This window comes from Paramisgurnus dabryanus, chromosome 20 (genome assembly GCF_030506205.2).
Source record: "Paramisgurnus dabryanus chromosome 20, PD_genome_1.1, whole genome shotgun sequence".
Taxonomy (NCBI): domain Eukaryota; kingdom Metazoa; phylum Chordata; class Actinopteri; order Cypriniformes; family Cobitidae; genus Paramisgurnus; species Paramisgurnus dabryanus.
This window is the reverse complement of record NC_133356.1, coordinates 21,175,539-21,198,570: the sequence shown is the minus strand read 5'-3', so window position 1 is coordinate 21,198,570 and position 23,032 is coordinate 21,175,539. Positions and strand designations below refer to the sequence as shown.

At 37.6% G+C, this 23,032-nt stretch overlaps 1 protein-coding gene across 1 annotated transcript in view; it reads left to right on the top strand.

The window, feature by feature from the left end:
• Positions 1-17,129: 17,129 nt before the first annotated feature.
• Positions 17,130-23,032, top strand: part of ppm1ba (protein phosphatase, Mg2+/Mn2+ dependent, 1Ba) — a 29,948-nt gene continuing 24,045 nt past the window's right edge. The window contains exon 1 of the mRNA XM_065296982.2: positions 17,130-17,533. The gene's annotated coding sequence lies outside the window, so the exon portion shown is untranslated. The remainder of the gene's footprint in view (positions 17,534-23,032) is intronic.

Below are 23,032 nucleotides of genomic sequence, written 5' to 3'. Positions count from 1 at the left end.
CGCACCACGTGACAGGCCAGAGGGGAACGGAAGAGACCATTGACTGTCTGTCACAGGGGTGTTACAATACCTTCACATTCAGTAGTGGCTAATACTGTGATGTGCAGCTTTGTAAAAATGTCAAATTAAAAAAATATAAAAATGTTTGTATGCGTGTTACGTAGTTGTGCTTGGGGGAAACTGGAGCGCAAGCTTTGGGAAGAATTTAAAGGTGCAGTGTGTAATTTTTTGAAAGATACCTTGACAGAAATGCAAAATAATATACAAAACTATATCATTAGGGCTGTATAAAGACCTTTTTATTATGAGCCGTTATGTTTTTATTACCTTAGAATGAGACTTTTTTATCTACATACACCGAGGGTCACTTATGTGGAAGTCACCATTTTGTGCCACCATGTTTCTATAGAAGCCCTTAATGGACAAACTTTTTCATCTAAGTTGTCTCCGATGTTGACATGTTTTTCTGGTGGCGGCTACCAATTCTTTTGCTCACAATAAGAGATAGATTTATTAATAATATTTAAAGGCCCTCATTCACAATTTCTATCTAATAAATAAATTCAAATTGTTTTGTCTTTCTTTATTTTTTTTTTATAAAGTTATAGTCCAAACACTATTACTATTTTACAAAAACTGACAATATATTTCAGATCTCATGTAATGAAAGTAATAACTGTATGTTTTTTATCTTTAAACAAAAATCACACTTTACATTTACTGTACTTCAAGAAAGTATTTGTAAATTAGAATGGTCACGCAGGGGCATTTTGCTTGATGAGAGACACACTGTTTACAAGAATACTTAAGCTGGAAGCTGATTGGCTCCAGCTTGAGGTCAGTTTTGGAAAAGGTCAGCTAGGTGGGGTGTTGTCAAGCACAGACTAATGCCCACTGGGCCACCCTGTGTTGTACCGGGCATCAGGGGCCAGGGGGCCCCAATATGTCAGACGCGTGCCATGCCAAACTCATTTCCATGGTTGACACACACTGCAAGCCACCAGCACAGCAGTACACAGCTGACAGGTGACAGTGAACAGGCTTTGCCTGCCAGGCACGTTGTTTGAGTCCCATCCCTGCCTGGATCTCACTTTGTCAAACCCTGTCTGCTGAGTCCACCCACAGTGGGGTGTACAGAGGATGGCGAACCGATTTGGCATGCCATGACAAGCAACAGAAATAGCAATGTGTACAGTAGATAACTGTTTTAAATAAATGCCCCAATGATACTGAATCTTAGTGGCTCTCACATATTTGTTTCACATATTTCTAAATTAAATGAAAAAAAAAATGTTTATCATATATCATTTATCTGAAAGTTTAGTTTTTGCGCTGTTAAACAATTGTTTGTCGACCCTCACCAGCAATGTCAGTGAACACGTGACTATCCCACCGACTGGTACTGTCAGTTCACCTTTTATTCCAGTGGGAGCTCTTACTTTTTGTTGGCATGAGAGCTGAAAGTGGTGAGCTCAGGGGACGAAATATCTCAAGGTCGCTGAATTATAGATGAGGAGAGAAGAGGTAAGCTGAGAGGAAAGGCTTCACTCCGTTTTACCTTTTTATTTGCTGAATGAACTCAAGAAGGGTCTGTTCTGTTTTTTATCTGCAGCATGAATGCATCTGTGTTAGTGATTTATTATTCATCAAATCTATCAATTATTAAATTATTATTTTCCTTCTCTTGCAAAAGATTTTTTTGCTGATATTTCATCTTTTCATCAACTCAAAAATCTTTTTGTTCATTTGCCACTTTTTTTCTAGTAAAATTATCTAAATGAGAAGAAAATTTAAAATAAAAAACGTGTATAAATGTGGCATGTTTTCAGAAAATATATTTTTTAAATTAAGTAAATTTTGTTAAATGAACTTAATTTTTATTTTTTATTTTAAACATGAACCTTACTAATCTTTAATTTAACTTATTATTATATTTTTAGAAAACAAATCTATTATTCTGTTTTGCTTCTCAAAAATGTTGCATTTTTTTATGAATATTTAATAAGTTGCATTATTGTTTATCCTCACTTCTGTATGTCACTTTGAATAAAACGATCTGTTGATGTTTTATGATGATTGTTGTTTTGATGATGATGTTTTGATATTTTTTTCCTGGAAAAAATGAAATAATCATTATGAATCATTTGAAATCATTCCAAGCAACCAATTGCATTTTAACATTTTCCCAAGATGCAATATAAAGTTTAGACAAAAGATTTATATACACAATTCTGGATAGCATAAGGGTTGCCCAACATTGCAAAACAGCCGCATCTTGTCACCTGTAGGCTATATCCAGAGGTATCTGCCATTCCTTATTTTTCAACATGACATGTTGTCAAAGCGAATGTGAGTGACTACCTACAGTACGTTCTGAAGTCATGTGCTCACTAACCAGCCAGAATTTATTACTGTATGACAACATCAGCTAAAATAAGTAAATATATTTTTCATAATTTGGAATTGAATAATTCTAATTAATAAACTGCATCTGGATTTCTTTCTATGCAAAGACTCAATTTGTTAAAGTAAAGCTTTTTAAAATCTGAGAAAATATATAATTAGCAATACAATTATCCATGATCTGAACTGAAGAGAATAATGTCAATACACTGTAACAAAAAGTTGGTTCAACTTAAAAAAAGTAAGTTGGTTGCCTTAAAATATTGAATTTATCCAACTTAAAAAATATTAGACAACTTGTTTGTGTTAACTAATATTGTTAAGTTAATTTAACTCAAAAGCCAACCAGGTAACTTATTATTATATATATATTTTTTTTTGGTTGAACCAACAATAATTTTTGGGGATTAGGTTTTTTTTGGGATAATTGACAATAAATGAAATATATATGTATAAAGAAAATCTAAACCTCATAGATATGAATGTGCCTCTGTGTATGAGCTCACCAAGAGTTGTAGTGTTGAGGAAAGAGAGAAAACTGTCTGTCCCGGAGGATTTGTCTATTTCGGTGTGGATGAGGGAGTGTGAATGTGATGGCAGTAGCAGGGCTCTTTGGTGCGAAGAGTGTTGTTTTTATGAGTATCTTGTGAACTTAAATGTCACCCGTGATGATAGAAGGCAGAACCGTGGACAGGAAACAACACTGCAAACATGTGTAAATCTCATGGGCTTGAGAGACATACAGGCATGCAGACAGCCTCACAGTTTCAAGCAGATGTGCAGTAACAACAGCACTTATACCAGCTCATCACAACTGACAAGAGATAATCTTTAGTTTTACTTAGATGTCACCTAGCTGCCATCACTACTAAACAGCCTCTGGATGTCTGAATCGGTTCCCAGTTCAAATCAAGTATTTAATGCATTCAAATATTTAACATTGTGGGGGAACAGTTACAAAATAAATATGTTAAAGGGCGCATAATATGCCTATTTTACAAGATATAATATGTTTCTGTAATGTGTGCCTAGAATGTGTCTGGGAAGTTTTAGCTCAAAATACACCACAGATCATTTGTTATAGCATGTCAAAAATGCCCCTTTTGGAGTGAGAGCAAAAGTGCTGTTTTCATGTGTGTTTACTGTTTAAGTTAAAAATAGATCAGGGATCTCATTTAAAAAACTGTGCGTATAGGATCCCTACTAAAAGTCTACGTTATACACACAAAAGCCGAAAATGCCACACGCCAAAAAATATTAAGACTTATAAAACAAAGCAATGTTCCCTTTATTAATCACAGATCACCTGCAAGTGTGCATACATGAATCATCCTCAGATCCCAACCTGCAAGCCCATTCTCCCATCAAGTTTGTTTTTTTATAGATCACAACCTTTGTATGGGAACTGGTGTACGCACGTTTCCAGCCCCGTTCTGTGCGTACGCAAGCTTTATAAATGAGGCCCCTGATCAGTGGCGGCCGGTGACAAAGTTCGTCACAACATGTATGTAGCTTGTCATGTGTGTGGTTCGTAATTTCAAAATATGTGTTCTGCCTGTCGAGTGATACTATGTGCATTATGTATCTTGTCAAAATAAGTGCCTTCTGCACACACGTCTAAAGCGTTTACCAGATACTCACATAATATCATGCGTAATCAGAGTGTCTTGCGTGTTTTGTGAACGTGTCTCTTTTATCATAAACAGTTTTGACGCGTGTGCAGCAGACAAAACAAGTGATGCATATGGTTCACATAACACATCAAACACTTATTTTGAAAACACGAGCAACACACGACACTCCGAGTCCGGACACATATTTTGAATTTGCACCCCTCAGAAGAGCAGTCAAGAGCCACCGCTGGATCTGATTCCTGTGAATACAGTCTGGGACAACAAACAAAATGTAACTTTTGGGTAAAGTTGACCAGTCAGTAAGTGGTCAAAGGCAGGGCTTTGTTTGTGTGACATCACATTAGAGGTTTTTCAAGGGTCCACTTAGATCCAGACTGCACACACGTCGGTGGCATTTACATTCGGGTCCAGTTATAATTTTAAAAGCAGGCTCCTATTTTATGTTATGACCCTACATCTTCACAAAAATTCTCCTCATTTTGACAAAAAAAAAAACTATAAAAAAAATTCGTCATTGCATTTGTTTATCCTTCCAACTGGAAATAACTCAGAAGTCCCATATGTTGTGTGTCCACATCTGTACACAAAGATAATGATGGTAATCTGAATGATCTGACTGCATTGTGGCATTTGCCATCATCCATGTATCATTACTTCTATCATTATGCTGTTATTTTCATCCAGAGCCACTCATGCATCATCACATTTCTCTACCGTCCTCATGACTGCAGTCCGACTGCATCTCTGTTTCAGTGTGCGACGGCTGGCTCCATCTTTCCACTGACCTGTTCAAGCGTGACGGTAAAGAAGAAATCATATATTTGCACACTCTCACATGAGACTGTCTGGATGATCTCACAACAGGCTGGGATCGTGTATCTTTGTTATGGGAGAGCCTTGCCTGAGCCGGAGAGTAACGCTGCATTAGACTATCGCTATGATGCTGCTGACCGAAGAGTAATCACCTGAGAATTATATATGCCTCTGTGGTCAATGACAAAACTGTTTCTGTGTGTTCTGTGTGGCACAAATTGTTAGAGAGCTTGACAGCACGTATACACAACCTCACACACCGAGCATTTTATTCCTATCCTTTCTTAGGCACTGTGGTGTGCATATCGTATTGCAGACTGTGACATTGACTTACATTTCTTATAAGATTGGCCTTTGTTGACTTCTGAGTTCATCGGCATCGTTTTTAGTCAAAAGCACAATTTATCAAAAGGCACACGAGAACTAATGAGATTTTAAAGTTAGCCTATATTTTGCTAAACAAGCTAAAATATTTAATATGGTGAGGGTAAGTACAATTTTTTGGTTTGGTTGAATTACTCCTTAAAGCGCTGATTTATTATACAGTTAGTCTAAAAAATATAGAATTCTGAAACTGCCTTGCCTCAAAACAAGTGAAGATTCGGCTCGTGGCAGGACCAGACTAACATACTGTACTTGTGACAACATGTGCTGAGAACTAGACAGACGGTCTGACCTTCTTCTCAGACTGTGTGGTCTTCATCACCTTTGCTTCTTTCCTTGTCCACTTTGTCAAAGCCGGTTCCTGAGAGCTTTAGCGCAACTCTTTTGCCTTTTGACCTGAGGAGCCTTAAGCCACATGACATTTTAGAAATGTCTGCTTGTATTTCCTCTCTGATTCCAAATTTGTTTGCATGGGGTTTTAGATGGGGGTATAGAAAATCCGTCTGTCATGATGACAACACCGGGAGTAGGTGCGGAGATTTCAATCTGACCTGACCTTTTCCTCTCTCTTTTATAGCTTAAGGCAACACGTCTACTGTCCTAAATCCTTAAAATGCCCTTTCCATCAATCTGGACTTCATTTCTCTTTCTCTGTCCATCACTGTCACAAGATAAATACACTTTACACAAACTAGTCGTTTATAAAGTACCCAAGTGCAGGTAATATGTAGCACCATATGACATATCAGTCAAACTCTATTGAGGAATATTATTGGTTTTTGGGGGGCAATAATGAAAAAAATATAATGCATGTTTATGAAATTCTTTTGATATATATGGTGCTTTCAGCATTGATTAAAAACCAAAACAACAGTCTAATGCAAATCATTTGTCTTTGAGCATCCTTTACTGTAAAAAGCATACACTGTAAAAATCCTTGTTGTACTTAAAGTTTTTAAGTTTTAACTTGAATTTACAACTCATTTTAACTTGACTAGTGAAGAGTTGCTATAAATTATAAAAAATAAAGTTAAATTAGCTTAAGTTATTGTAACTTTATTTTCATAATTTATAACAACTCAGTTATTTGGTTTTGCAAGTCAATTCAACTTACTATTTTAAGTTTTCACTTTCATGATAAGTTGACATAACTTATATAAACAAGTTGAAATTGTTTAACATAAATAAATTGTTTAACAAAAATAATTTGTTGAGTTAACGTTACATAGATATATATGTTGATTTCATCATTCCGCTTAAGCTCCCAGTCTCGGCCAATCCAGTAGATCACTGCGCTTAAATGATAAATTGCTTCTTATGGTTCTGTGTTCTCGTTTTAAGTGTAGGTGATCCGGCTTTCTCTTTAATGACCTTCCTGTCTGTTAAATAAACATTGGGTGTATTTCAAAGTGCTCTTAAGAATTATTTTCTGCATTTGAAAATGCATTGTATTTGTCTTGTTATAGTCTATATTTTGTATTAGTCTTATGCTTTTTATTTTATTTTAATGTTCTCTTTCTCTGTACAGAACTTTGGTTACACTTGTGGTGTTAAAAGTACTTTATAAATAAATTTTTGTTGAGTTTATTGAAGCTTGGCCTAATAATCAAATCCCAGTCATCCATCTCAGAATTCCAGAGCACCTCATTTTTTTACCCTTTCTTGTTGTCTGTTTTGCAGTTAGAAGTGCTCTCTGTCATTGGTGTTAGCGTGTAATGTCAAATGTGTCGTCTCGCATTACCGGGCCAGGCTCTGAGGGGATGCCGGATGCCATTGCGCTCTGCTGCAGATGGAATAGCTTCCCCATGCTCTCTGGCACTTATCAGTTAGAGTCTGTGTGTCCTGAGGGAGAGAGATTACTGTCATGATGCCGCTACCTTCCTGCACATCATGAACAACACCCCCGGGCCTTTTTACTGAGGTGTGAAGGAATCTTTTTTAGTTTTGTGAATATACAGTGAACTCTTAAAATTTGTCCATCTACAGCCATGTCACAGCAGCAAAGTCCTTGATTATTACGCCAGAATGAGGGCATAGTTCCTAGCCATATCTGCCTAGAAAATGGCAACTTTTAATTTTCTGTTGGTCTTAGTATATGATGTAACTACCGAAGAGTCAAGTTTTAAATAGGAAAAATATTGAAACTCTTTGGTTATTTTTTGAGCGTGATGCTAATGGTCTAATCAGATTCAATGGATTATGCTAAGCTATGCTAAAAGTGGTAGCGCCAGACCTGGAGATCGGCTGAATGAATTCCAAAACAGTAAAAATCAAATGTTTAACTGTAGGGGAGCTGGAAAATGAGCATATTTTCAAAATAAAGTGGAGTGTCCTTTTAAAGTTGCCATGAAACGGAAGTAGCAATTGCCCAATTTTCCCCATGGTGACGCATTCCGAATGAAACCGGCTTCTGAAATGAAATACAGCAGGGCTGGATTTGGATTTGTCCATCTGATTGGATCGTTTGAATTTTGATCATTTTGCTAATTGCTAATCTCAACTATCTTCTCCTGGACCCCGCCCACCTTTTATAAAACAATGGCAAGAGCATTATAATAAAAAAAAAATTTTTTTAACATATAATATAACATTTATAAGTAGTAATGAATGTCCTAACAAAAAGTTTATGTTTGCCATCCAGTGTAGCAAAGTGCCATTACAGGTGTGCATTTATAATGTCGGTGCCAACATCCACTATAAATCAGAAATAAATCATTTTTGTGTGCAGTGTGAAGCTCCTGCCGATGTTTTCCCTTTGACTCAAGTCTGCTTGTGTATGTCAAACGCCATGCATTCATCTTCACTTTCCCTTGCTATTTCTCATACCTCTCTTTCTGTGTCTATCCCTCAGCCATTTGTTTTCACAACCACATATCGTTCACGTGGCCCAAATCTCATTAGATTCAGGGCCTAGACTGGCTTTGTTGATCCGAACTGCCTTGTTCATCTGTCAAGGCCTCTCTCTCTCACTCCATCCCTCCATCAACCTTTCCTAAGGGAGGTCTCAAACCTTATCAGCCCTCATCTTTTTCATTCCACCCAGCCGTACTCTTATGTTTGTCATAAAGATCTCTTGACCCCTGAGTTGAGTGACTTGGCCACGACAGTGGACAGCTGTCTGCTAAGCCACCTGCCCTTTGGTGCTCTGTCTGCCTCTATACGTGTCTGTGCACTGGTCTCTGGTTCATTCGGCCGCTCATCCATCCATTCTTCTCTCTATTTGTGTAGCCTCTGGCTATCTGGAAGAGCGGGCATGGGTTTCTGACAGGCGGCTGTCAGTCAGGGAAGGGAGAGGGGCGTTGCGGAAGCCGTCACGGGCTTTCAGGATCATATGCTGGGTGTCACCTTCTCGCTGCCCATGAGCAACACAAAACCTTCAGTCATAGGCCCACAAACACTCCACGTACTCTTTAAAAAGCAGCTTAAGTTAAAGAGATTTCAGTCTTATTTCACACTTTAATATATAGGGCTCTATCTTACACCCGGCGCAATGCAGCGCAATGCGCGACGCAAGTGTCTTTCGCTAGTTTCCACCCTAATTTTCACGTTTAGCGCCGCGTTGTTTAAATAGCAATTGCATTTGCGCCCCCTTTTGCGCCCATGGGCGTTCTGGTCTGAAAACGAGGTGTGTTCAGGCGCATTGTTGGCGCGTTGCTATTTTGAGGCAACTAAAATAGACTACGCCATTGACCAACAAAAACCTGGTCTAAAGTCTAAAGTCAATGGCGCAATGTGTTTTATGTTATTTAAAGAGCGCATTAGTAAAATGCGCCTAAACAAGGGAGGACAACGCGGGTTTGCTTATCACAAGGTACATAATGCGCAGCAGCACAAAAATGCTTTTAAATATGAAAGATTAAAGGATTGAATGTAAAAGATTATTATTGAATCTCTTGGACATAAATGAGGACAGATTATGAGACGTTAGAAGGCGCAAAGAGCTGCTTCACCTGCAGCCTGCTAAGTAAATAAATGCTTTGCTTTAAACAAATGCGTCTGTTTTTAAATGTTTTTTTTTTAATGCTACATCACGGATTTATTGTCTATGATGACTCTGTACCTGTGGATATGGTGAGATGAGAAACATTTTTAAGTAATGCTTAAAAAAACTCTTTGCTAAAAAAAACGCTGTCCAAAGTGCTGAAACGTGAGGAGAGCCGTTTGTAAATTCTTTATCTCCTGTTTATTACAAATAAAGTATTTTTAGAGTACAAACCTTATCTTACATGCTTGTAAATAATTTTTTGATGATATTGGATAGCCATACATTAAAAGCAATTACAAGCCTGCTTTTTACTTCCATGACTAAAAGAAAACGGGTTTTAAAGGTTTTGATAAAAAAAAAACAATTTCAATACAAGTGAAAAACAACACAATTATTTAACATTAATCTTAAACTGGGGATCTTCTTCCTCCGCTTATTTTTTCAGTTTAAAAAGTCCGTCATCTAAATAGGGATTAGAAATAACGCCAGCGCAACTAGCTTTTAAAGGGAATGAGAGCAGAGACTCTCATTGGTTTATTGCACGTTACGCCCAAAATACTCCCATTACAATAGGACCTACCCTTTTCGACCATGCGCTCGGCGCAAAATCCATTTTTCCCGTCGTTAAATTAGCAAAAGTGGATTCGGACACGCCCATTTAGATGTTGCGCTGTGCGCTTTAGACAATGCGTTTAGATCGTTAAAATAGGGCCCATAGAATCTATACAAACTTATGTTAGCTTTAATTCACAATAAAATACTTAAAATGAAAAAGTGTTATGACATTATCATCACAAAAAAATATGGTTTTAATGTCAAAACTTTATCAGACCTTATAAGCAAAATAACTAGTATATAGTTTTGACATGTTCCAAAGAAAACTGAGTTTATGTTTGTTTACATTAGTTAATGCATTAGCAAAAATTAACTAACAATATTTAAATATTTTTATAAATTTAAGCATTTAATAATCTTTGTTAATGTATACTTTTTATCCTTTTTATTTTATTTTAACTAAGAGAGTTATCAAACATTATTATACAAACATAATACTCAATACACAATGTGTGTGTATGTTTTAAAAGTCTTGCTTTAATGTACTAAAGCCAAGCACTTGAATTTGCTAAAGTGCTTTCACTTGCTTAAAACAACACATGCACACAGATTGACTGAAGCATGCCATGCTTTCAGTACAGTCAGTCTGAACATCTCAGGGGACAGACAACATCCTTACATGAGACGTCTGGGGACAGAGGGTCACCGGTGAATATCCATCTCACACACCAGTAATCATGGCATCGATCTCTCAACCACCCTTGACCTTGAACACTGCCTCATGTGTACCTGCCCTACCTCTAACTAAATGCAGACAAATAATAAAATACTATAATAAATATAATTGGGCCATACTTGTCAAGAGCTGTATATCTTATTGATCATCTTGGGGATGTTTGTGCATCATATTGTGAAGTGTGTGTACAGGTTTGAAATCTGTGAATTCTGGGTCGAATTCTGAGAGACCGAGGAGAGATGGAGACACGTAGCTGTCCACTCATGTTAACAGTTGTGAGCTTCTATCTAGATGAATAAGTCAAGAGAAGCCAGATTGACCTTATGTTAAATGTAAAAGGACTAACAGATCAAGCAACCAGTTTAGTAGAAAGTCTCTGGTTGAGGTGCTTCAGATGCACATTTGTACACCTTTGTATACAAGGCACAGGTTGAAAAAAATACAGCACATGAATAGATAAAATTTTATACCGATCAAACGTGTCAATGAAACACACACACACACACACACACACACACACACACATATATATATATATATATATATATATATATATATATATATATATATATATACGCATTTAAACCTATTGCATGCAAAAAGGCGAGTGCAGTGCACACTAAAAAAATATGTTCTCAATATTTTCCTTTTTGGTTTTCTGTAAATATATCAAAACATTTTTTAAGTTTAATCAATAGAAAATATAATCATAAGATATTTAGACTTGTTTTCAGTGAATTTACCCCATTGGCATAATGTATAGTACTGTGCAAAAGTCTGAGGCCACCACCACCAGAATTGTTGTTTTAGAAGTTTTAATGTCCATCCATATTTATTTTTCAATCTATTTTATTAAGATACAACCAGAAGGAAATATATACAAAAAATAAAAAAATAATTTTCAGGACTAAATGTCTTCTTTAGGCATCATCGGTGTTTAGTGTGACCTTTCACTAAACACATCTTGAGTGTTTTTGAGCAGAATTAAGTAAAAAAACTAATTTTCTTTCAAATTAGAAATTAGGATTTAATTTTATTTAGGTTTAAGAGATCCTGCAGTTTCCTGCTATTGCTCAAGTGGAAGAGGAGTTTACCCTGAAAACTTTTTATACAGTTATTACTATACACATTTCCTGTAATTTCTGGATGTATTCTATTAAAGAGACTAAGAAACAATTATATATGATCACTTTATTGCAAAAACAACAAATCTAATTCTGGCATGATGGCCTAAGACTTTTGCAAAGAACTGTATTTCTTGTTTAGGCATGAAATTAACTATTTTTAGGCAAGACAAATACAATGATTATAATTTTATTTTAACAAAATAATTATCTGGTATAAAATTGTATTAAAATTGTAATTATATATTCTTAGAATGCAGTGTTAAATAGTACTGTTCATATTTTTGTAAATATATCTTGTTGTAAAGATGTTAAAAATTATGGGGGAACACTATATACAGACTAAATATGATTTTGTGCAGTACAAGCATATTCTGAAAGCAAAGTTTTATAAACACATTTGGCTATGCATTACTGTTGTGTGCACTAATTGTTAGCTCAGTGGGATAAAAACAATTGTGCTGTATGTGGAGTCTACTTCTAGTCTGAAGACCCCAGAGGGTGCCCCCTCCAACCTCCCTGTCAGCTACTGTTAGATCACACTTACATGACCACAGACTTTCTCTCTCTCACGCTCTCTCTCTCTCTCTCTCTCTCTCTCTCTCTCTCTCTCTCTCTCTTTCTCCCTCTCTCTCTCTCTCTCTCTCTCTCTCTCTCTCAAACACACACACATTCTGGTTTCCATGTTTTGTGGGGACATTCCATAGACATAATGCATTTTATACTGTACAAACATCTATCAGCATCAGTGACAGTTCCACATGGGCCAAATGAAAACATCTGTCCCATGCCACACACATTTTGCAAGTCAGTCTGCAATCTGCATCATTAAGGTAAAGATGAGTTCAATAACTCAGTTTATCACGTTTCAACATCTCTGTTCAGATTCAAACCAAACAATGATTTGGATACTCCAATACAATTTATCTTAACTGCTTACACACATTTTAAAAACTTTGCCTCTTTTGTTCAACAACTTAACATGTAAATTCAAGAATTGCACACACAAAATGCAAAATCCCTCACATCAAAGTCCGAAATTGTATAAATGGTTTTTGGAGATTTGGTGTGTAGTTCTGGTATTTGATTGTCAGGTTTCTAAAAATGAAGTAAGGATTTTGTGTGAAAGGCTTTGAAATAAACAAATTTTACATTTATTAAAAACAGCATCAATAAATAAAGATAATGCACATACAATAATTATTTATTAGATCAAAAAAAAAGACATAATTTTGATCTCTCCATACATGAATGTACATAAAAATATACAAAGTCATTGCTTTCTCAACCATTCCTACTGCAAATCAGACAAGAACTGTGTTCATCCAAATAAACAAATCTGCCTTGTATTTCTACAAAAAAAAATCAATGAGTATTAAATGCCAGGCTGGGCCAGAGGTGACCTGGTGAATGTTTCTGAAAGAAGCAGCATGGCTTCATTAAATGATTTCTTTCAGATGAACTGCTTCTGAGAAACACCCAGAGGAATGGGACATGGGGATGACGGGTTTATAATGCTCTGTTCCTTGGGGTCACTTTGAAAAAGATCTATAGTTATATACTGTATAAAACATATGTATATGTGTATTGCCCTTAAGAACAGATAAAAGTTAACTGTGCCAAGTACTGTAATACTTAAGGAATTCAAAGCCACATTGTTTTCTCATAAAACAGTATTACTATAACCACTAGATGGTGGTATAAGCTCCTTAAATATAAAAATGCACATGCAGTTGATAAAACATGTTCCTATTTTTTTTTGTGTGTGTGTATTAGAAATGGCAAAAGTGCAAGGTAAGTTCTTCAAAACCTCAGCCTCAAAATCTGTACCTCTGTCCTTTGACTTGGAAGAATATTAAGCATGAAATCATAGAGGTTAACCACAACATTACCCCATGAGCTAAATAATTATTAAAAAGAGCACTTTTTTCTAATATAATTTAGAAATCAACTTTGAGGTAAACTCTCAGGATCTGCCCTTGTGCTGCTTGACATTTTCCAGTATTCAATACAATCTACACATCTTCATCTCTCAGTGATGACTTTTAACTGCAGATAAACTCTAATATCTTATTTATAGTGGTCCTTTAGAGGCTTACACAAATGTAGTGGTTACATCACAAAAGGCAATTTCATTACTTTAAGCCAATTATATATATTTATATATTTATCAATATCCATCATAGTGATCCTGGATTCATAGATTTAGTTGGTTGTAATTCCTTCTTAAGCATGTTTAGTTGTGTGAACCAGTTGAATGCATATTCAATGCAAATGTTATTAAACCCTCAAAAATGCTGGGTCATTTTCAATGGATTGCGTCAAAAAGGGACAAACCCAGTCATTTGGTTAAATTTACCCAGAACGATCTAAGGGTTAGATTAAGCCATGGATTAGGCTTTAGTAAAATTATGAGATTTAAGTAGCTTTTATAAATGTGACTTGGATAAAACATTCTAGTGTGTATCAATGTTGCTAATATATCAGGTGATGCATTTCTGTATTGCAAAGCTTGAGCCTTGTCTGCGAAACCGGGCCAAAGTGTTTATATTTGTCTTAACAATGTATAAAAACAACCCAACATTTTGGGTTGAAACAACCCAGCATCGTCTTTTTGGTAATTTAACCTATGCTGGGTTGTTTCAACCCTTTAACCCATTGTTGGTTCAAATATAAACATTTTCCTGTGGCTGGGTTTGTCTCTTTGACCAAGGCTGGGTTGAAAGTAACCCAGCATTTTAGCCAGCATTCAGGACTCAACCAGTATCTTATCCAGTGCTGGCTTTCCCTATAACCACAAAGCTACAGCTACCATTTATCCTCTTTCTGAATAACAAGAGTGTTATGTTGAGACAATTCTAGCTCTATGGTGATAAAAGCCACTTTGTAGTCTCCATAGCAATGGTTCATCAGCACTTGGTGCCATGTTTGGTACTTGGCCAACTGTTTACTGTGGTCAAATTGATGGGTCAGGTCAAGCATGATGGTATCTGACAAATCTACCTGTATATTTATCTTTCTGGATTTGCACATTTGCAGTGAAACCAAAATGCACCTTGAATACATAGATATAAGTTTTGAAAGAAAGGAAGAAAGAAAGAATGAAAGAAAGAAAAAGTCCCCTATTCCTGCAACATTGGAATGGATTAAAATGGTTAAAGGTCTTGTTTATTTGTGTTTGCATTTAAACTGTTTTTTTCTTTAGACCTCACTCCCTTCCATAACAAACTCATCTTGTCAAAACCAATGACATCATTGCTGTGGTCGTCACAGAGGTAACCAACTATCACATGGCAAATTTATCACTTGAAACCTACATGTAGGTGCTGACACTAATAGATTACTAATCCATAATTAATGCGTACACCTGAGGTAATTTGACAAGGTTACGTGGTCACTAGTAAGTTCAATGATTTTCTGCAGGAGAGCTGGACGATGTAGATCTACAGTTTAACAGTTATCTATAAGATGTTTTATTGGTCAACCGTCCTCGAAATTTTGACTTGGTAATGCAGCTTCCAGTACTTGCATAAATACAACACCATTCCAACATGAAAAAATCTTTTTGGCCTATGAATACACACACTATATATATACTATGGTATTTAATATATTAAACTGTATTTACATAGGCAAAGATGAATAATAAGAGTTCTGTACATGGTAATCACATATTGTGAGTCTTAAACATTTTGCAGGTCCATACTGAAGAAAACAACAACAACAACAACACAAACTTACCACTCAGAAACGTCCAGGTTATCAGGTTAACAATATCCAAACAATTGATTTTTCCTCAAATTCTGTATCTTTGTATGGTACAGGCTCAAACGTTAGGTCCCTCAAGGCTCTGTGCTTGGACCGCTGCTCTTTTCGATATACATGACATCCCTGGGCTCTGTCATCCGGAAACATGGCTTTTCCTACCACTGCTATGCAGACGACACTCAACTCCACTTGTCGTTCCACCCTGATGATCCTACGGTTTCTGCCCGCATCTCGGCATGCCTGAGGGACATCTCGCTCTGGATGAAGGATCACCATCTCCAGCTTAACCTTGCGAAGACAGAACTGCTTGTCATATCATCTGAACCAAAGATTCAGCACAACTTTTCCATTCAGCTAGGTTCCTCGACCATCACGCCTTCCAAGACGGCCAAAAACCTGGGAGTGGTCATTGATGATCGGCTTAGCTTCACGGAGCATGTTGCCAGCACCGCTCGCTCTTGTAGATTCATCCTCTACAATATTAGGAAAATTAGACCTTTCCTAGATGAGCATGCTACGCAGGTCCTGGTCCAAGCTCTTGTCCTGTCCGGGCTGGACTACTGCAATGCGCTACTGGCAGGACTTCCAGCCTGCACGACCAAACCCCTACAGATGATTCAGAACGCAGCGGCAAGAGTGGTCTTCAATGAGCCAAAGAGGGCGCACGTCACTCCTCTCTTTGTCAAGTTACACTGGCTTCCTATAGCAGCCCGCATCAAATTTAAGGCTCTGCTCCTGGCCTTTAAAACCATCACTGGGTCAGCACCCCCTTACCTTCGCTTGCTTATAGAGCCTTATGTACCCTCTCGATCACTGCGCTCTGCCACCGAGCGAAGACTTGTGGTACCATCTCAAAAAGGGAAGAAAACACTAACGCGTACCTTCTCAGGAACTGTCCCACAACTGTGGAATGATCTGCCGGTCGTGACACGATCAGCTGACACTGTAGCTGTCTTTAAGACTCGGCTAAAAACCCATCTCTTCCATCATTACCTAACTTCCTAATTACAGATTTACTATCTTTATTTAGTTACCTTCTCTCTATCTCTTTCTCTATTTACCTTCCTCCTTATCTAAAAAAAAAAAAAACACAAAAAAAATACTAACATACCCTTGGCTATGTATATTGTGTTGGACTTGATGAGACTATTTCCAGTGCACTTGTATTGCTGTTCTTATGTTGCCATAATTGCTTCTATTGTTTACCTCACTTGTAAGTCGCTTTGGACAAAAGCGTCTGCTAAATGACTAAATGTAAATGTAAATGTAGGTCTGTTTACACACAGACAGAGTTACTGAAGGAGCTGCTCTGAGAAACAACCAATCAGAACAGAGCTCAACATTCTTATTCATGACCCTTTTAAAATAGGGACTCTTTAAGATCCTAGGGTAAGGGTTAAAACCATTTCTGGATGATTTTTTGCACATAATAAAGCCACATACCTTCTATGTAGATATCAGAGAACAATTTAACATATTATTTCAATGCATTCTTTGGCATCTTTAAATATCACAAGAATGACATTAATAATAGGGACATAATTGGTACAACTTGTATTTGCCAAAATGCAAAACCAACTCATTTGCTTTTAAGCGGACAAAATTCACATATTACACATTCAGGCCAATGATGTCAATCATAATGCGTCTATGCTGCCGTAAATTCAAAAGAAGAAGAAGAAGAAGAAGATGTCAATCATAGAAGCGATCGCCCCGCCCATCACACAGAACCCAAGCGCGCGACCGTCATGGCTCTGAGTAGTGCACGTCACCTTTCTCTAACATGTAGCTAGAAACGCTAACACGATTCGAAATTCTCCTTACATTTGGCGTTTATAACCAAAATTTGACGTGCACGCATAATTTCCTGAACCAACGTGGAACAGTGTGTGAAACATGTTTGCTAAAGCTCGTAAACCTAGCCGAGAGCCGTTGAGGACAGAGCTGATCGTGTGCGTTTAACCGCATTAGCTAGCCAGCTAACTGGCTTTACCTTTAGCTGCGCTAGTCGAATGTCATCCACGGTGTAAACATTTAGATGTTTAGGGAGAAGGTTTTCGATAAGGAAGGCAAATTTAACGGCCGCCTGAAACGTGGCGTCTTCTGGAGGAGACATTTTAACCTGAGAAACGTAAGTAAAACTGCATTTGTGCGAGTAACTAGCAAGCTAGCGTTTTCTGTCGGCTTGACGTGTTGTGTAACTGCTGCACTGAGGATCAGTCTGTTACAATGTCGCAAAACCTGCCTGCCTTCCAGTTCCAATACATAATTTTTGGGCTTTGTTTCGAACCTTCAGACTTATTATGTTCCAAAATACGGCTCGGTTGGAAACTAGTAGGGTTTGATAGACAACCAGTTATTCCCGTAGTAAACACTGTGGCCAGAGGCATATATCAGACCTGCCATTAGATTACGTGAAAGCTTTATTGGTTGTTTCATGGTTGTAAAATGTAAATTTTAACCTAGCAGTGAATTAATCATGCCCATGTTAACTGCATTAGTTGTTATCTGTGTTTAAAAGTAACTTATATGATGGAAGTTAGATTTTAATGCACAGATAATCAAACAGAAAATAAATATGACTGAATATGTTCCCATGGTACACAACAACATTGTGCTGCTTGTTACGTGGTGTGTGCCTGAGGCAATTTCATGTACGCATAGGATTTTAAAGTGTTCAGATTGTGTAAAATTTTGTGTTTGACTGTACATGTCCCAAGAATTAAGATGTTTTAATTGTGGCAGGACTTGGCATAATTTATTTATAAGGAATGTTGCACAGAATTTTTTGTGTAAGTATATTGGTGATATAGCCAAAAGCAGGTATCTTCTTCCATATATTAGTGTTTGAAGTTATTCTTCTCTTACTTGCTATTTTTTGTATTTCCTGATTTCCTTGCTCCCAAAGCTCGCCCAACCTCAGATTGCCTAAACTTGCTGAAACTAAAGGGTTAATTTTCCAAGATTTTCAATAGTAAACTAAATGTGGTAGTTTTTTTTTCTTTTTTCACTTAACTCTGTACTTTCATTAGGGTAAAGGGTTCGGTATTAGGATATAGTGTTATTTTGAACCTTCTTGACTCTTTAGCATCACTAAGGGTGCTTTCACACATACACTTTTTAGAACGGCCCAAATGACGTGTCAATCGGAGTACGGTTTGTTTGGGTCAGTGTGAACACAACAGCCGCACTCTGCAGGGAACTACACTGCGACCATTTTGGTCGCATATGCGACCTTTTGAAATGCCATTGCGACCCTAATTTTAAATGGGTTGCAAACGTATCACTGATTATTTTTGTACCTACCATAAGGTAATATTTTAGGCTATATGCTATGATTTTCTATGAACATTTATTAAAACAGAAATGTGTATTTTAAGAATACGTTTTATAACGTGCTCTGAGCCTTCAACACAGTGAGCGTTCGCGTGCTTTCTGTTTCTCAATGAATTGGGCCGGTGCGACTTTTCTAAAAAGTTTGCACAGATATGGTAGAAAAATAGCAATGCTAATGTCAACCATTACAGTGAACGAGCAAAGCTCAAACTGACTCAAGATATAAAAAACGCAAAGCTGTAAGTAAAGTCACCTGTCACCGGGACCACAACAAGTAAACTTTTAAATCTAAAATAATGAGTGAATTAAGCTTTTTAATCTGTAAGAGAGAAATAGAAAGACAGAGCAGAAGCAGTAAAAGTGCCTATAGAAATTATAACCATTATAACACAGGGAGCTACACTGCGACCAAAATGGTCGCATATGCGACCTTTTGAACTGCCGTTGCGACCCTAATTTTTAATGGGTCGCAAATGTGCTACCTAATGTTTTAGACAATATGCTATGATTTACTATGAGCATTTATTAAAACAGAAATGTGGATCTTAAGAATACGTTTTATAACATGTTCTGAGCCATCAACACGTTGGCTTCATTTTGCGTGAAAGCACGTCGTGTCTCTCCCTATCAGTGTGCGTTTGCGTGCTCAGCTGTTTCTCAATGAATTGGGTGGGACGCGACGCAAGCGCAGTGTCTTCCTTGTTTCTGAACTTGAGCAGAGGCTTTCTTCACTGAGGACGCGGGACTCGTATGGTTCCGGGTTTATATTTTAAATGGTCTGTCGGGTCCGGTTAGGTCCTAGTTTAATTACTTTGGGTCCCAAGTCTGATTAATGTTTTGTTTATAACCCGGGTCGATCGGAAAACGTCCATGAGCGCTACCGCGCTAAAGCTCGAGTGCAGTTTCAGCGTGCCTCCGGTTTCTATGGCGAGGGTTCTTGTTACGACCACGCGCTGCATTTTCTTTCTCACATTTTTTTAATAATCTTATTATTAATTAACCATATATTTTCTTAAACCATATCCATATTAAGTTTGGACAGAGATTGTAGCAAAAAGCAATGCTAATGTCAAGCCAATTGCACTGAACGAGCAAAGCAATGTAAAGTCTGTCACCGGGACAGCAAGTTAGACTTTTAAATCTGAAATAATGAGTGGATTAAGCTTTTTAAATCGGCAAGAGAGAAATAGAAAGATAGAGCAGAAGCAGCAAAAGTGCCTTTCTAATAGAAATTATATAACCATTATAACATCAGTCACATTTATAATCTATAGACCTGCACTGTCTATTAATATACTATACATAGTATTGTATTATATTGAGTTGTATAAAAGGGGTCTAATTGCTTCATATATCAGTGCAAAAACAGTAAGTCTTTTTGTGGTGCTTTGACAAACAGTGTCAGCTTTGTTCATGACAAAGAAAGTTTAAGGTGGTTAGATTGATGAAATATAATGTGAAATTAATATTAATTTTCAATGAATCAAATTATTGTGTTGTGTCACACATTATTAGTTCTACATCACATGTATAGTAGACCATTATTTGTCAGTGGGTAATAATTGCCCTTTTCACCGGCTACCACCACCAAGTAAATTTCAGATCTGTGGGAAACACTGCAACGTTTAAGAAAACAAGGCGGCATGTGGTTTAAAAGATGGCAAGTAAAATAAAAAGCATATCTGTATGCAATACAGTTTCATTATTGTTCATTATTATCCAGAGCGCCTTAATATAACTTGAAAAAAATATGTGCGACCAAATCATATTTTGCGCCAGTAACTGAAAAAGTTGGTAGCGCAAGTGCCACCAGTGGAAAAGGTTAGTGTAGTTCCCTGTAACATCAGTCACATTTATAATCTATAGACCTGCACTGTCTATTAATATACTATACATAGTATTGTATTATATTAAGTTTGATAAACGGGGTCTAATTGCTTCATATATCAGTGCAAAAACAGTAAGTGTTTTCGTGGTGCTTTGACAAACAGTGTCAGCTTTGTTCAAAGAAAGTTTGGGGTGGTTAGATTAACAAACTATAATGTGAAATTAATATTATTGTTTAATAAATCAAAGTATTGTGTTGTGTCACACATTATTAGTTCTTTGTCACATAGTAGACCATTTTTGTTGGTGGGTAATGATTGCCCCTTTCACAGGCTACCACCACAAGTAAATTTCAGATCTGTGGGAAACACTGCAACATAAAAAAACAACAAGGCGGCATGTGATTTAAAAGATGGCAAGTAAAATTAAAAGCACATCTGTATGCAATACAGTTTCATTATTGTTCATTATTATCCATAATATAATATAACTAATTTGTGCGACCAAATCATGTTTTGCGCCAGTAACTGAAAAAGGTAGCAGCGCAAGTGCCACCAGTGGAAAAGGTTAGTGTAGTTCCCTGCTCTGGTGCACACTAAATGGCTGCTCCGAGACCGCTCTAAACAGGTGGTTTCGTAGCGGCTGTCGCCGAATTCTGGTGTGACCCATCTGTGGTGTGAACACTGCTCGACCTCAGGTCGAACCAAATACAGGAAGTTCTCCACATGTTGGAGCCACTGGGCTTCTGTCTTGACGTGAGCCGGGTGTCATATTGTGGGATAACAACAAACAAGGCAATCTTGGTCCGTTGCAGAGATTCGGTGTCTCTTGGACGTTTGAGCTGATGATTTTATAAATGCACAGCTGTGTGAGAAGGGCGCAGTTTTGCGTTAAAGCAAAGAAACCTCGTGAAGACTGCATTGTTTATCTCCATATCTTGCTAAATTCGCTCTTCCTGTCAGGCTCGTTGTCGTGGAAACATGGGGTGTAGTCATGAGATGGTAAGAGCTGTCAGAGACCAATGACATCGGTGACTGTTGTCACATGGTGTATGGTGCAGCATTTCGAGTACGGTAAAAACAACCGATTAATGCATGGTGCGTGTCGTCATGAGACAACAGACATTTCGCCACTTTTCTATCTTTAATTTGTGAATGTCCTGTAAATAACACAAATTATTGCTGCCCTGACGGTCTGATAAAGTAATCATTTGTATGAGAAATCATTTGTATGAGTGTTTAGAAGCTGAACGGAGACGCGCGCGTGCGTGTCCGCGCAAGATGACGCGGTCCGTCTCACGCCCATCCGGACATACGTTCGCTGATGGCCTCTGACCCTGACCATAAACATCTCTCTTTTTGCACAAATGGAGAAAGACGACGCAAAACTTTCTGAAAAGCGTCCTGCTTTAGAAATAACCACTGTGGTAGATGAAACCGAGACAATCTGCCCTTTTTGGATATAAATCCTCTGGACTGATCGCGTGCTTTTTAATAAGGTAATGTTGCGTGAATATCTGATAATGTATGAATCCTGGTTCTGTTGTTGATCTGTCGCTGCTGTTTGCACGTTCAAATTAAATGTTTTGTTTTTACTTGGTCACAGACAACCGTCAACTGTATTTTTACTCAATGACAATTTCATATTAAAATCTTATCAGTTAACGGTTAATGTTTGGATCAGAAGCTACGGTTGTCGGTCTGGAAAATTAACTTATATGAGCATCCCTAGTCTCGTCAGTAAAGCCGGTTCCTTGATTAGTAGTAAATCGCCATCACCTGTTTTCAGATAGAGCTGCATTCACTACACAGAGCCGTAGTTCACTGACAAGCTGGGCTAAATCGCATTAATTATCGCTGGCGATACATCCTCGATTATTAATGCAAAATTTCCCAGATTGTCAGCGAACTACGGCTCTTTGTAGTAAATGCCGCTCCATCTAAAAGCAGCTGATGCCGACTTACTATTAATCAAGGAACCGGCTTTACTGAGGAGATGCGCATGACAATCCCCTGATATCGCCCAGCCCTAAGTGCAAGCATTTTGACAACCCATTGCTTATGTGCGACCTAAAAATTTGTATTTCTCTCTCTGCCTTTACAGATATAGCTGTATTTTTCTATGAGGACGCGCTCCGGTCCTAACAGCGCGATCATGGGCGGAAATCCCGGGGGGGTCGGGGGGGACAGGACCCCCCCTATCTGAGGGTTGTCCCCCCTAAATTATCATTAGAATATGTGTATTGAAAATAATTTAATGATTTATAATACTTAAACTAGTTGTGTAAGAAGTGAAACAATACAAATGCAAACGGAGCAACAACAAAAAAACGTTTTAAATATTTGGATTCCCCCTCCCTTGCCTCACAGTGGTTTGGTCCACTGCCCACGCCCCTTTTACCTCACCACCACACATTCCGGTGGTAGAGAAGTGTACGGAGCCGACGCGTTAATAAGCTATATACAAT